A 16,103-nucleotide genomic window follows, 5' to 3' on the forward strand; every position below is an offset into this window, starting at 1 on the left:
ACGTGAACCGACCGTTTTAATCATTTAATCATTCTTCTCACAAGACGAGATACTGGATTTCTTCTTTCAAATTACTTTTACAAAGAAATTTCACCTGTAAATAGCGTTTAAAACGAGCTCGGCTAACTTATTTCCGATGTCGCTAAACATATAACGAAGAGTATAACTGGATTCGTACAAGAGAAATAACGCATAAACCTAAACGAAGATCTTTCTTAAATTTCATTAGAAACTTTTCGAAACTTTATTTCGATCGTTGCTTTTCTCTACGTTTCCATTTATGGAGATGCTCAGTGTATGACTTTTGGAAAATTCATATGTTTGTTCGTATTTTACTACTTTATATTCCAATTGTAAATTATACAAATTATAATTATATTCCAATAACATATAAATAGAAAATTGTATTATTTGTGCAAAGTGTACGATGATTAGAAGTCGTCGATAGAAACAAATTATCCATAATCAGACACGTTACGTTTGAGGTAGCAGGCTTTTTCCAGACAACTTTTGTCCGATCGACATGTTAAAATTATTACAAAGTTGCGAAATAAGTTAAAAAATACTCGTTCACTGTGAAAGTAAACGTTTCACAAGATATACCTTCTTCTAATATAAATCTTCTCTTTATAAAAATTACAAAATCTTCTGACTGGCTGAGCAGCAAATTAGACTGAATTCATTATTGATTTTTTACCAAGATACATCAAGATACCTACGATCTTTTATTCGAATAATGAAGAGTAATGATAAGAAAGAGCAAGATCATCGCAATAAATGGGATTGCACCGTGTATTTTCGTCTTAGAAACTGCTTACTTTCAGTTTCGGTTCTACTTTCATTCCACCAAAGGAAGCAAACGAAATTGTATGGAAAAAAGTCTCGCTAACATTCCCAACCGCATTCCTTGTCCGACTCGGAACAAAATCGACGAGTCGGCCAAACACGCTAAACTGCTCGAAAAACCACCATTAGCGGCGTTATTAGACCAGCCTGAAACGCAGCGTGTACACTTAATTGCCCACTTTGCATTAGCTTCTTTGTACCATTTCTGGAACCATCCTAAAGCGCTCAAAGGACTCTGGTCCCTTTATAGCTCATTTCCACGAGCGTGAAGCTTCCTACACACGTTGGAACTAAATCACATGGCGATGCATGAGATCTAGATTTTACGACTGTTTGCGGAATGTCACAAGTATAGTTTATGACATCGTGGTCACCTTAGCGAAAATAGATTTCACACTATTTAAATTTTCCATCAGAATATTCGACATTGTCCATCCTCTGTCGTGTTTCCAATTATTTATGGATATTGTTTCTAACGATTCTGCTAAGATATTCTACTTTATGGAAAGAATTCGTCAAAGATTTCTGAAAGCTACTCGAAAGAATTCACAGCCGAAGAAAGAAGCGAACAGTTTCTCAAAACTCTCGCGTCCGCATCAAAGGAAAATTGTACATTTCAAACAATTAAATACCAATTCTCTGGAAGAACTTTCACTATAAATCTTCCAGATTCAGCGCAATATATTCGCAAAGAAGAGTCTCAAGCATAACTTTTCGAATATTCTACGCTGCTAATAATAGATCTCAGTTCTACCAAAACACCATAAAGGCACGACAGTCGTTCCAACAGTAGCTTTAAAACCTACAGTCCCTTTAATTTCCGGAAGAATTAACGAACTCGCAAAGAGCGTCTACGCGCAAAAAGAGCCTAACGTCGACGATTCCTTTGTTCCACGTCGGCCTATCCGCTTCTCCACTGCGTCTCGCGAAATAGTCGACGTCCGTTGCGTAGGAAGGAACACACGGAAAAACAAAAGAAAAAGGAAGCAGGGATCCGAGAAGGCGCCAAGCTTCGTAAATCATCGCCAACCCTCCCCTCAGTCGCTACCAGGGAGCTGGACAACGCGTCATCGTCGACGAATCTCCTTAGAAGCAAATATAGCTGGAACAAGAAGACATCGACGAGACGAGGCTGGCGTACGGCCAATTAGAGAGGTCACTACCGTACGCTGTTCCAATCGGTCGCATGATTCTCGCCAGATCCTTTACGAAAGGGTTCCAGTTTCTAGGGGTTCTAGAAGAGGAACAGGATGATCGAGCATCTGGGATGAGCCACATCGTGTTTCATACTCGCGCGGAAAAAATTGCTTCGTCTTGGAATTATTAGACAAACGAACGTGCACGACATACCGACACAACGATTGGACAGTTGCTGGCCAAGTTCCAGAATCTTTCGCTGCAGGATGTGCAAGAATGCTGGATTAGTTTGCTGCATGTATTTGGGGTTAGAATATAGCGAGTTTTGTCGATCTTTAGTATTAGAAAACATTAGGTAGATAGAGATTATGACGCTATTTCTAGTGATAGAACAGAGGTGGTTTTCTTCTTTTTTTCTTCTTTTTAGAATGGTAGATTAAAGGACGATTGCTATTAATAATAGTCTTTGGTAATAATAGCAACGATTGAACCATACGATGGCTATGACTTAAAATTGATTCTCATAGCTCTTCACTTGTAATTATGATCGCACAAGCTAATTGCGATTGTGTTTGATAACGATAATGGCAACTTAACTGTAGGATGAATTCTTATTTCAAAATTCTTATTCATAATTGTCCACTTGCGATGCTGATTGCACAAGTCAATGGATATTCTGTTTATTAATAGGAACGATTTAAGCGTATTATTACTTTGGCTGAAGATTTGTGATTCTGTTTCTCCTATTTTCAATCTTGATCGTGATTCCTCTGTAATTATTTAACCTTTACTTTCAACTATTTTTACCTTCGATTTTGATCGTAATTTCCTGTAACTGGAAACTAAAACAAAAGCATTCTGTGCGTTCTATGTAAAAGAATATTAGATTTGTATGAAATGAAATATCTCTATGTTTCAAACGATAACGAAAGCGTGGAATAATAAGAATCTAATTTCAAGATTTTATCAAATATTTAATGAAATGCTTGGCCTATCGCGTTTTATCTACAGAAGAAATTTAAAGCAGCGTCTATACTTTCACCATTGTTGTTCCTCTCTTTTGCCACAATTGGGCAAATCTATTTAAGCGCGACTTAATTAACGTTTAGGTCACAGATCGATAGTTTGTTCAAGGGTAGCTATTACGATTTTTTTATCCGACTTCCAACGAGAAGTAACGAATGGTTCATTTCAAAATTACCCGTGTTCTATCGATACGTGCATTTTTCTGGCTGACTAATACCATTTTCAACACGACGCTTGAAGACCAAATTGCCGTCCATTTGGCTGAAATCTTTAGGAAGATTCTCCCTAGGACCCTTCTTTTCCAATAATTTCCTTCCTGCTACGAGAATCAATTAAGCTTCCTATTTTTCTAGGAATTTGGTAAGATGAAAATTGTTTTCCCATCGTCGATTGAAATTTTTGCTTTATGATTAATTTTCCATATCGATAATAACCAATTTTAAATCAATTAAACAGCTTCTACTGTTTTTGTTTTGCTCTTGGCTTGTAATGTAATATAATGTAATGTAATGTAATGTAATCTAATATAAATGTAGCAAATAATGGGAATGATGCATATATAAGCAATATTAGAATTAATAAGTAATAAGAATTTAATGAAATATTACTGAAATTTAAATTTTTAATATTATAAAATTTTAGAATTAAGATTAAATTAAGGAATGAAGTTATGTAAATAATTATAAATAATAAGAATAAATTTCCATTTCCATATATTGTTAAAATAAATACTAAAGAATTAAAAATTGATGAACATCCAAATAATTTTTTAATTGAAAAATTTAAATTTGTATATAATGAAATAAATAAATTATTTAAAAATAAAAAAGTAATTATAATTGCTGAAAGATAAATAATTGAAGAAAAGATTGTTTGCTCTTAGCTTTTATCGTCTCTTACGTGTTTGACTATTTTCAAACATCAATACGCACGACTAAATATTGCAGTACCAATTCATCTTTTTCCAAAGTAGATTTTGACAACTATATTTTGCTTTATATAGCCTTTGAATTGTAAAAGTTTCATTTTATCATCCGTAAGTACGAAATTTCTGAAAATTCAGCTCTTGGATTTTTCTCCAATTCGAATCTCGTAAATTGCAACAATTCTCCACTTCTTAAAATTCCCAACTATTTCAATTACTACATGTCTTCTAATTTGTAATTCTATATCTTTTCGTGTCACTTTATCTTGATGCTTGCTTCTTTTTTTCTATGATATTTCCAAATACTACAAAGTCGCAGCGTTTTATCAAATCATTATCGCGTTATCAACGTTGTGCCTAAAGAATCTTCTTCGTTATCAAACAAGAATTTCGTACACCAGTAGCGACGAAAGATATCGTTCTAGCGTATTTAATCAAACGACAGAACCTCCGACAATTTGTCCCGGTACCATCGCAATGTCACGGCCGTTCCTCCGACGCGAGTACCATCGCGTGGCATCGACATAAATATCTGGCGTAAATCCAACCTGTGTCTTATCTTACCTTTGCTCGTTTTCTTTCGTGTTCCTTCTTTTTTCTTCTTTGTCTCGCTTATGTATACACGTCGAAACTTTTCTCGAGTTTTCAACTAGTAAGTCTAGGCGTTAACCCTTTGGGGTTAACCCACGAAACACCGGCGTTAACACGGATGATGAACAGTTACAGCTGTACCATTATGTTAATTATCAGTTTATTTATTTCTTAAATTATTTGTGATTTTTTTAGGAATATTATGGATCGTTGAATTATCTCACAAAGGTGATAGAAATAAGAAAATGTCAGTGACAAAATTTTCATCGAATCTTTAGATTATTTATCAACGTACAAATATTAGCGATAAAAATAAAACAGAAGTGCAACGATAATAGTTTCATTAATTCTTTGGATTATCTGATTGAAGATGATAAAAATGAAGAAATATTTCAGCGATGAAAGCAGGTGATTACAATGATAAGTAGAAAGAATATAGTCGAAGCTGAGAGACAGAGAATATATATGTTAATCTTCGAGGTTTCTATCGTCTAAAAATTGTTAAACATTTTCGCAGCACCTAGAAACTTCATAACGAAAATCAAGGGTTATCTCTTCAGAAAAAATAAAACGTATGTTTTATGAACAATCCCTATCAGTCAAAGCTCGTTTCATTCTTCTATATTACAAAGTTCAAAACGCATTAAGCACTCGATATTGTCTTGATAAGATACTGCACACGAGAATTGTCACGACATCGTCGCGAATATAAATATCATTCTGCAAATATATTCGTCGTAGGAAGAAAATCCCAATATATTTATTATCTTCGAAGAGTCTAATTAGAGTAAATAATTATAAACATAATATATACGTATAATATTAATTAATTTATATAATATATAAGTATAATTTTATATATATAAGTATTTACCTAATAATTTACTCTATTATTTATTATAATTTGCAGATCTTTTCGAAGTTTCACATTTTTGACGCAATATGCATCGATAACTAGGGTAAACAGCAATGAAAGCAGTTTAGAGCTCTGTAATAATTTTACTAACGTAAAAACGATCGTTAAAGACATTGTTTTCCACTGAGTTTACGACAGAAAACTTGCAACTCTAACTTCTAGCTGCCTCAGAATCTCGGAATTCGTCGTAGCTTTTTAAATATCCACTGTCGAATTAACTTTGATGCGAGAATTAACGTTTGAGACTTGCGCTGGTTCATCAAATTTTTATGCCAATCTCGAATCGTTTACGCTATGTTCTACTTTCAAGAAGTATCGCATTATTGAAGAGCTTCTCTGAATCTTCAGATCTTTCGTTCCAGTCTAAAGATGTTATTAATCTATTTCTAGAAATTCTTCCGATAATAGCAGTAATTAAATGTGCAAATAAAGATAATAGTTCAACGATTTCCATTCAAATTTCCGATGGTTCTCAGTTCTGCAATTTTACATAAACATATTCTCTGAGATGTTTGGAGAAAAATATTCGAAATAAGTAGAAAGATATTAATACCGTTGTCTATAAAGATACGAATAAGAATTAACTCCAAGTCCACAGTTGTTAAGTTGCTATAGAATATACAACAATTTGGAATAAATTGAAAATTTAAAATTGATCGAACACGAAGATTTAAATACATATAAAAAAATTACAATTTCATGAATTTTTCTTTTAATCGTACAATTATAGCTAGCCTTCTAGGTATTGAATTTACGAAATTGAACGTGATATGCTATCCACAATATTATTCCAGTTATTTATGCAACAATTCTTTCGGATTCCTTTTTTAAATAAAACATGCTTCTTATATACTAATTTTTCATTCCAGATGATTTCAAACTCTTTTAGAAACACACTCAACTCGTTATATAATTAATTATTAATCCTTGGAGAATCAGCGAGATAATTGAAAGGGTCGAATTGGAAGCGAATGAAGCAGAAGAAGAAGACGAAGACGAAGAGGATGAACAGTTGCGTGAGATGTCTGTGTACCATTGAAAGGATAATGGAATCATGATAATACGCATTGGACCAAGCGATTGGCCGACGTCCCTGGCCACTGTCCAGCCTGTCCTACGAGTTCGCCGTGCATATTCGCCCCGCAGACATAATGCTTCTCTGGCCAAAAACGCGGCCAGACGTATTTATTTCGCGCGAAAGAGCCCGCGTATCCGTTTACTCGAACGCGAGCCTTGCAAACCAACCATTTCGCAACACACCAGGCCACGACATTATCATCCCCAAAAAAAGATCCTCCGGGACGTGTCACCATTTTCCACTTTCTATTTCATCGTCCTCAAGCCCTTTAAAAGACGAATTTTTCGAATAGCAAAATAATAATGTACGTTTGAACGAATGTAATGATAATATCGCAAGTACGTTGTTATATCTTAAAATTAAGAAAGAAGAAATTATAGCGTGATTTTCAAAGCGAATTACACATGTAAGCGCGTGTTTGAATCGGCGGCGAAAGATTATGACAAGATAGCAATATTCGAAAAGATTTAGAAATGAAATTTAGATGAAGTTTAGCGTGTTAGCTGGCTAAAAGAAAACGAGTGTCTTCGTGACGATTATCTGAGAAAAATTTGATGAGCATTAAAAGTGGTTAGTTTACTTTTTGTTAATCATACTGAATGTAGAAAATAAAAATAAGAATTACTTTTATGATGCGATTTATTTGCAGCTTATACACGCGATAGATTTTCTTCTCCTTTCTGTTAGAAAATTTATTGAATTAACCACGAATGGGTAGTTCGTTCGAATGTTTTTGATATCCAATTGCTTCGATATGGAAAATAAAGGCACTTTTATCGCGGGTTCGTACTGCGAGAATTATAAACACCGATAGTATGAAAACGCGACCATCGAATTGAATTAAAGTTAGCGTGAAATCCTGATCGGTTCCGGATTGATCGTGGGACGATCGGTTTTATCGCGAACGTGAATCCCATGTCGAGTAAGGGGATTAATCGGCTGACGTTGCAGAGGAATAAAAATTGTTTCAACCGTCATTTAAATTTTATGACCGTATCCGATAAAATTAAACTAGACCAAACAATATCGAAGAGTAAATAAATTTAATTATTACGAAACACCGTATCGTGTTCTCGAAATATTTTCAAGTTTTATATATGTGTGTAGAAGATTCGTGTCAAGGAATTTATACCGCCATCAAACTTAAATTTAGGTTGAAGAGAAACAATGCAACACGATAATTCATAAATGCGTTTGATGCGTGACGTTTTCATATGGTCCTCTTTGTCACGATATATTAAGCATGTTGACGTAAGAGCGTTGCCCAATTTTACGAAGAAACTTTTCATAAAGAAAGCTTCATATACAATGGCGGATAGAAGAAAGTTTAAAATTGATACTCGTGTGTGTAACGTTTGTATTAAACATTTTTCCCGTACTTAGCTCTCGCACGATTATATCCTACACATTCGTTTCTCTTGTCAATTACAATTCAGTTTTGCGAAATTGCAGCGTTTCCCCCGATTTACTCTTTGAACTTTCTCTTCGAAGCCATTGTACCACTTAAAAGTGCAAGAGACTATCACCGAAGTTGAATAAATCAGACTTTGCATATGAAAACATACGACAAACTTACGTTATATGCATTTTCCTATTCTGAAATTTTGTACAGACGCATAAAAATCCGCGGTCTACAAACAATAACTGTACTGCAAATTTGTATGAATTTGTATGAAATTCGAACCTGAAGAAGACCATAGAATGCACACAATAAGAAAAAAAACATATAAATTACTCCAAACCATATTTCTATAACATTCTACGAACGAAACAATTCTTTGCAAACATTCCACTCATTTAACTACATCCCCGTCGCCTATCCCAAAGAAACACGAATCTGCATTCCGCAAGATCCCTGATCAAACAACAATCATGAAAGAAGATCCCACCCATGTCGCGCAGCAGGTCCACGTGAAGGAAAGAGCACAGCCAATATTCAGGCGCCTCTATCGGTGTTGTAACCGCGCTAAAGAGAAAAGGGCAGCGATATTGGCGTTCGGAGAAACGAAAAACGGGTATGAGAGAGCGAGAAGAACGACAGCGGAACAGGGAAGCCCCATCATCTCTGTCGTTGGCGATGCCATCGGCATAGAAAAACGCGGGTGTAACGAGATTTGTCATGGAAGTACTTGCCGCGAGTAGAGTAAGAAGCCGCGAGGGAGACGCCGAGACGGGCGCTGGTTGCAGCTAGGAAAAAGGCAGGAGGAGAGAAAGGGGCTGAGTGAGAGGGAAACCCTGCAAGAGGGTGGGTCGAGTCGAGCGGAGGGTGCGCACCGATAGGATAAAGGGAGTCCCCTGGTCGACCAACCGACGAACCGGCCGTGGAAAGAGCCCTATGGAGCGAAGCATCATCCAGACATGCAGAAACGTGCAATAATTTCCGTGCTGCACTTCAGCACGAACACCAACGTCGGTGTATCGGATACGCGAGCGTTGGGGGATGCTTCGCGTGTATTAGAACGACGTACGTGTGTTACACGCGCGAGCTTAAAAGGTGCACAGTCGCAGGGGTAGAGGGTGGAGACGATGGCGGTGGTTGTTAGTAGCGTTGGAAACGTTCTTCAGATTCTTCGACGATTTCAATGTCGAGCCCCAGAAATTGGGCTGTTACTTGGGAATCGAAGGTTTCGCGAGGTCTCCGAGGATTTTTCAGAGACGCACGGAGGATTTAAATGGCGAGATGTTTGCCAGAGGACCAAGTAATAGGTTTTGGGAATGTATTCTTGTTGCAGAGACGGGGATTTAGGATGGCGAATGGGGATTTGCGTGAATTGAGAAATTTTATTAGAGCGACACATGGTAATACTTAGGAGAGACGGTTGGTCTTTCGATTGGTCGACGAGGCAGCTATTGGACTTCAACGTTGCTCCCGTGTGAGAAATGGAAGATACGATTCGTCGTTAGGTTCGAGGATCCGCGTTATTTATGCAAATGTGTAGAAGATGAAATGTAAATGGAATGCTAAGGGATCGTAACCGAAGAGAATAAAGATTTATTTCACCTATCAAACGTTGCAACAAGACTCCGCTTGGAATATTTGTTATGTCGTTGCATATTACGCGCAGTATTTGTGTTGCAATATTTTATAAGCGAAATAAATCTTTATGTAGGTTATTTATTCCCTTGGTTATTTTTGATAATAAAAACATGTACTTCCCTGGAAATCTGCAGTCCACTTATCGTATCTTTTCTACGAATAATGGTGATATTTGTATGAATCATAAATATAATAAATATTTATATGAATATGACATTTTCGACGTTCTGTTTGAAGTATCTTTAAAATTGACAAGTTCTATTTCAATGAAAATTTGTTTGCTATTTAGCTTTTATTTTATTTTTATAGTCTTATATATTGTATAGTATATTTTATTATTATCATAGTCTTTAATTCTATAAATTCTTCAAATACTGTCTTTAAATTACCATTGTTTCTTCTTCGTCTTATCTTAATTATATTTTAATTATAAGGACAGCTCTAGATGGTGGCAGAGTCCAGTGGATATGAAGATGAAACATCGACGCAGTTCTGTTAAAATTAATTGCAAGACGTTACGTCATTCTTCGTGAGATTAATCGGAACAAGTCTCTTTTCATAAAATTTATGAGAACGATTATTATATCAAATATCGACGTAAACGCTGGAACACATTATCTTTATTTTAATACTGGATTTATTAAAAGAACAGATTGCGTGACTTTTTCCTGTAAATTGAACGTAACCATACCTGAGATCATCTTATCGTGCTATTTCTGCACGTTAAAAGGCTTATCTCGTTAATGGGAAAATAAGCATATAAAGTCTTTATTACGCGAATTAATGGACAGATGCGGTTATAAAACCAGCTTTTTAATATTAGACACGTGTCATCGTATTTATATATCTTTGCCAGTAAAAGCATTAATAAAAGTAATTACGTACTTAAAGCGTAAAATTAATAATTGCGTCTTTTCACGGGAAAATTGGAATTCAGAGTATTGTATGAAATATCCAAGTACAAGAAACTAGAATTCCGAAAATTGTATTCCTGTTAATCCCATATTTTCTACCAAAGTTACTAAGCTCTACGAAATCCAACTATAAGAAAGATTTAAAGTATCGAGAAAATCGTAAAAGTTGTGCAGGATTTTCACAAAGTTACCATGAAGTCTCAAGATATTCAAGTTTCCTAATTAGCATCGTTTAATTTAAAGTATCCTATGAATATTCAAGAGATTTTCAATATCACTTTTTCCTTCTTCAACTTGGATAATTTATCGATCTATTAGTAGCATAATACTCCTTCGCGAGGAACTTGAGATTCTTATTCGCTTTGTAATTTAATCTAAATTAATTCTACATAAATTTCGATAGAATATAACACAAAGATACATTCATCATACTTTCTCATATTTTTAATATATATACGTATGTTCTTTTCTTTTTCTTTTCAATGAAATGGAAATATCAGGATATTGTATATTCGAGGGATAGAAATTTAATTCTACTGTATCTATCTGCTACAGAATTCAGTGACAGCGTTAAGCATGCTACACAACGAGTCTTACAGTCGGTTGCACATAATTTAATAACAGAGATTGTGCGAGAACCTCGATCCATTCGAATTCAGGGAACGATTCCAATTACGATGCCTTAATCAGAAATCCAACTCTACATATCTCAATCTCTACTAATAGAGATTGTAACAAACTGAATCGTCAAGATAATTACAAATACTGCTCCTTCGTTCTAAACTGGATTTTATAATTTTCAATCGATTTGCAATTTAATTTCAACTTTGCTACTTACGAGAGAATTACGATCATTACAGTTTTATGCCACTTGCACTTTCATTATTACACATGCAACGTCATCTATTCGAGTAATTCTACTTTAACCTCGACTTCGATTCAGGAAACAATTTCAAATGCTACTTTTCCCATTCGAAAAGTCTATCAACTGATTCGCAAACATGCGTATCTTTTGTACTATTATAATTATTAATCATTAACAAAAATTGTATGAGGAAAGACCTACGTTATTTTACTGCTACTTAACAAGAGTTTCGTGTAGAAAAATCAGCAACTTGGCACATCGTTCGTTAGAAATTTCATCTAGGAAAACCTGTATCTTTGTATTTTTATTTGACAAACGTCATGCCAGGAAAAGTCTACGTTTCGTACAAGCATTAGCCTTTGGAGAACCTCAACACTAATAATACACACTGCTAGTCCATTTCAATTTAAATACTAGTCTCATTGATAATTCTAAATGCTATACTTTCCAGATAAATGCAATTACGAATACCCTGAAATAAAATCCGACTATACCAGAGAGAAAATGTAAACGTAGCAAAACCGATAGAAAACACATAATATGCAAAAAATAGACAAAATATCGATAACACCGTACACGTTGTAATATTTAGCTTCCAGCTTCCATTTGTTTAATTATACCCGTAAATATATGAAATCACGATCATAAATATCCGCATTCCTCTATCGATTACGATGTTAAACGATCCTGAAAATACTTTTCGTTTCCTTCGTCACGGATCCAACTTGGTCTATCCCAATAATAGAGAGGCCACTTCAGCCACCAATTTAATTTCGAAAACAATTCCAAAATCGCTACACTCCCGTCACAGATTTAACACCACGTTAGCACAGAAATCCACTACAGACTCGAAAGTACATACTGTTGCAGCTACTATATAGCCTCGTCGGAGATGCAACGGTTTCGAAGCGTCTCGATGCCAGTTTCTTGATGCTAGCAGATAGTAACACAATGCGCGTCGCAAAAAGATGTTCTAACAGAGCCAGGCGGCTCGTTCGACGTCTACCGACTACGATTAATTGCTAAGACGGCGGACATTAATTGCCAGTGCCGCGACCACAGCTCGTGTGACTATTAATTACGGATGTAGACGACGGCGGGATCGGACTTCGAAGTGCAGGAACAAGACGCGCGTTCGCTAGACTGTGAACAGGTGAACCTCGGCGTGGTAATGGGATCGTAATAGATCGTAAAATCGGCTGAATACCTTCTCGGATGTTATCTTCGTTTTTCCGAATCGAAATCAAATACGAAAGTGTCGTACGGTGGACGTTGGAACTTGCAACGGTTCGATGTTCCAACAAAAATGTCAAGGAAAATTCAGCGTTTAAACTCGGACGAGAACTGCAAGTTTAAATAAAAATATCAAGGAAAATGTAGCATTTTTAAACTGGAAGGGAAACTCGAAGTTTGAATAAATAAAAATGTCAAGGAAAATTCAGCTTCTGAACTCGATGTTGGAACAAAGATGTCAAGGAAAATTCTGTTTCTAAACACCAATGAAAACTCTCGCTACAAGGAGACAAAGAGTCACTTGTCGTCATGCAGTCGTCACGTAGTCGTCTTGTCTAAAACACACAGCCTTGTAGAAAAGTCATTGAGAACATGACAATTGTCAACAGCAGTATTAATCAGTTTACCGATAATGCAATGGAACATCTTAGAAAAGTACGAAAAAATAGACAAATGTATTTCTACAAAGAAACGTCAAGTAGCGATGTCGATAAATCGCAACCTTCGACTAGCCGATCGTAGGAAAATGATTAATTATTTGATACTATAAAATATTTCTATACGTATGTACCATTGTAACATTTATATATAATATGATTATTATACTTGTCTTTTTTTGCTATTTACCAATATGATCCTTCGAAATTTCCTGTATTGAGCAAATTTTGAATGTTTCAACGGATCAGTTCAATTTACATCACTTCAAATAGGAGACGAGAACTTAATGCTGGGATCGATCGTGTTCGAGTTTGGAGAGCCTATCGTATTCGAATATTTGTACGGAAAAGTTTTACTCGACGAGGAATGTGTCAAATTTACAATAATCTTTCAATTTTTATTTTATTCTCCCATAAGTATCGCGATCACCAATTTCTTAATTTGATTACATAAATATATCAATTCTAAAAAAAAATACATATCACAATCATACGTCCAATTCTCAAAAAACAAGTTACATACTTCAATGAATTTATTCATAGCAAAATGATATTTATTACTTATCAGGATATGTTTAAAATCTAACGTTGTGTTATACGTACAATTTCGTGTCTAATTCTTTCTCCTTTAATCACTTTATATTATTAGATTAATAAGTTCGACAAATGTTACCATTATTCCTTCTTCTATTTAGATCCTGCAATTTTATAATGTTTGCAGAAATCAAAGTATCCATAAGCACAGTGATATACTATCCTTTTTCCCCAAATAATATTTTTTCCTATATTTCGGTACATACAGCGCATAATATTCCATGCAATTAAATTCCATAATTATTCTATATAATTAAATTTCCATAGATTTATAGTCAATTTTCTCGTTTTAAAGCTACTACTTTTATATATCCATTGTAAATTTTATTATCGATCGTACGCGCGAAGTTATCGATTGCGGAATAGGTGGCTTAACGATGCATTGTGTGATTTATTCATCGGCGAAAAAATAGAAATGGAAGGTTGCCGGATCGGCGAAGGGAAGGAAGTTCAAATTCTTGGCAGCCAGTCAGATTCGCGACGAATTGCATGATCCACGTTGCCCTCTGACGCCATCCAACGCGTTTTCTTTCACATCCACTTTTTAATTATGAATTACTGCATTGTTATTTCGTTAAATCGATTCATAAATGATCATTTTTGGTAAAAGAAATTTCACTATACGTTCAATTGTTAGAAGATGAAGATATAATTTGTATAATTAACACGTTTAATATCACAGTGAATTTTAACAAATCCAAATGCAAAAATGGAAAGAAATCTGCTTTCCTCGGTTTAAGCAGATTTTGCGAAAATTTGCGGCTAATTTTCCCTTCAAAGTGTTCCAAAAAAGTGAAAAATTGAAATTTCGAAAAACCCTCCCAGCGTTGCCCGGGGAAAACTGTTACCTAACGAATGAACTTTAATTTTTTGATTTCAGATGATCCAGCACCAAATTATGAGCAATTCTACTTTTTTCCGAGAGACGTCCGAATAATTGCTGCCATTGCCGTATTTTTTAATATTTCTCCGTGAAAATTTTATACAATATTCTTCGAATGTCATACTTTAACGTACTATTGGTTTTAATAAAGAGACTTTAACTGTGTCGTCACAAATAATTCACAAAAACATGCCTTATTTTTGTACGAATTAACCTTAGCCCCCCCTTAATTAAAAAATTCCTACGCGTGTTAGATTGTTGAGAAACGTCAAAGAATAATATCGGTACGTGCATCGACTCCATAACGTGTTAAAATAAAACGTTCACTGTAGATCGATATATTCGTACAATGAATTTAATAAAATAATATAATGTAATAAATCATAAATGAATATCTAATATTTTTCCTTATTTTTCAACATCTTTTTTGCCATTTGAAAAATACAGTACTTATAACATATCGAACTATAAGAGACATATATTATATATACATGTATAAATTTATGTAATTAACACGTCGAATAACAAAGTGGATCGTCCATATAAATGAAGTTCCACTGCAGCTTTCATTTCGACTTCTTTCATACAAATTCCTTACTTTCCTCGTAGTTGTATCAAACTTCTATCTCCAACCACGGAAACAGTTTCAAATAAACGAGTTGCTCTCGTGCGTTCAACCCTCTACAGTCGATACGCGCCACCCCTTTAGAGTTGCGATATTATCTACCGGAACACGAGCGAAGAACGCAGCGAAAGGATTCGCGTTTACAGGCGGCGTGGGCCGGTTTTATTGCCGGCGAAACCACCAAGAGAACAAATGGATAAACCAGGAAAGGGAAGAGCAATTTTGAGTTCTATCGTTGGCTCTCGAGCGGACAGGAACCGGCTACGATTTCGGAGCTTTAGAGTTTCCAGCGGACGCTACTCTCTGCGATGAATGAAATTTCGTCTGTGATGAAGTCTGTATGATGATTGCAGTTGAAAATCGCGAATTGTACACTGTTAAAGCGGTTCTTTCGAGAGAATGAAAATTTCATTCGATCTCCTAGCGTTAAATTTGCAAATTGTGCATTGTTGATTTTCTGTTCTGTCGAAAGCGCGGAGATATCGTCGAAGCTTTAGAGTTTTAAAGTTAGAAAGTTCGAAATGGCGCGTTGTTAAATCGATTGTTTCGGGAGGATGGAAATTTTATTATCTTTCCTGAGGTTAAATTTGCAAACTGCGCGTCGTTGATTTTCTGCTCTGTTGAAGCTATAGAGATCTTACCGAAGCTTTCGAGTTTTAGTTGCAATTTATGCATCGCTAAATTGTCTCTTTTTCTACTAAAAAAAAAAGAAAGAAAAAAAAATAAACTGAGGATTGAAAATTTTATTAAATCTTCTAGCTTCAAATTTGCAAATTGTGCATCGTTCAGTTCGTTCTCTTCAAAATGTCGATATTTTGTATTTTTGATTGAACATTTTCGGTCGCAATATCTTGGAATCGATTTTCTTCGAAAGAATGGAAATTTCATTAAATATTTAGAGATCGAAGATTACGTCCAAGAAACAATTCACTGTAGTACCATGTGTAAAATTCAGCGAAAAGAAATTTGAATTTCAAGCTGCATTTCGAAGTTCCA

General features: G+C 35.2%; 1 protein-coding gene and 1 long non-coding RNA gene across 6 annotated transcripts in view; one reads left to right on the forward strand and one right to left on the reverse strand.

Moving 5' to 3' along the window:
- LOC126923888 (poly(rC)-binding protein 3) overlaps positions 1–16,103 on the reverse strand; it is a 326,340-nt gene that overhangs the window by 65,516 nt on the left and 244,721 nt on the right. The window lies entirely within an intron of this gene.
- LOC126923926 (uncharacterized) lies at positions 12,270–14,670 on the forward strand. The gene is made up of 2 exons (XR_007713344.1): positions 12,270–13,131; positions 14,480–14,670. It is a non-coding gene; the product is annotated as an uncharacterized LOC126923926 (long non-coding RNA).

This window comes from Bombus affinis, chromosome 14 (assembly GCF_024516045.1).
Source record: "Bombus affinis isolate iyBomAffi1 chromosome 14, iyBomAffi1.2, whole genome shotgun sequence".
NCBI classification, from domain to species: Eukaryota; Metazoa; Arthropoda; class Insecta; order Hymenoptera; family Apidae; genus Bombus; species Bombus affinis.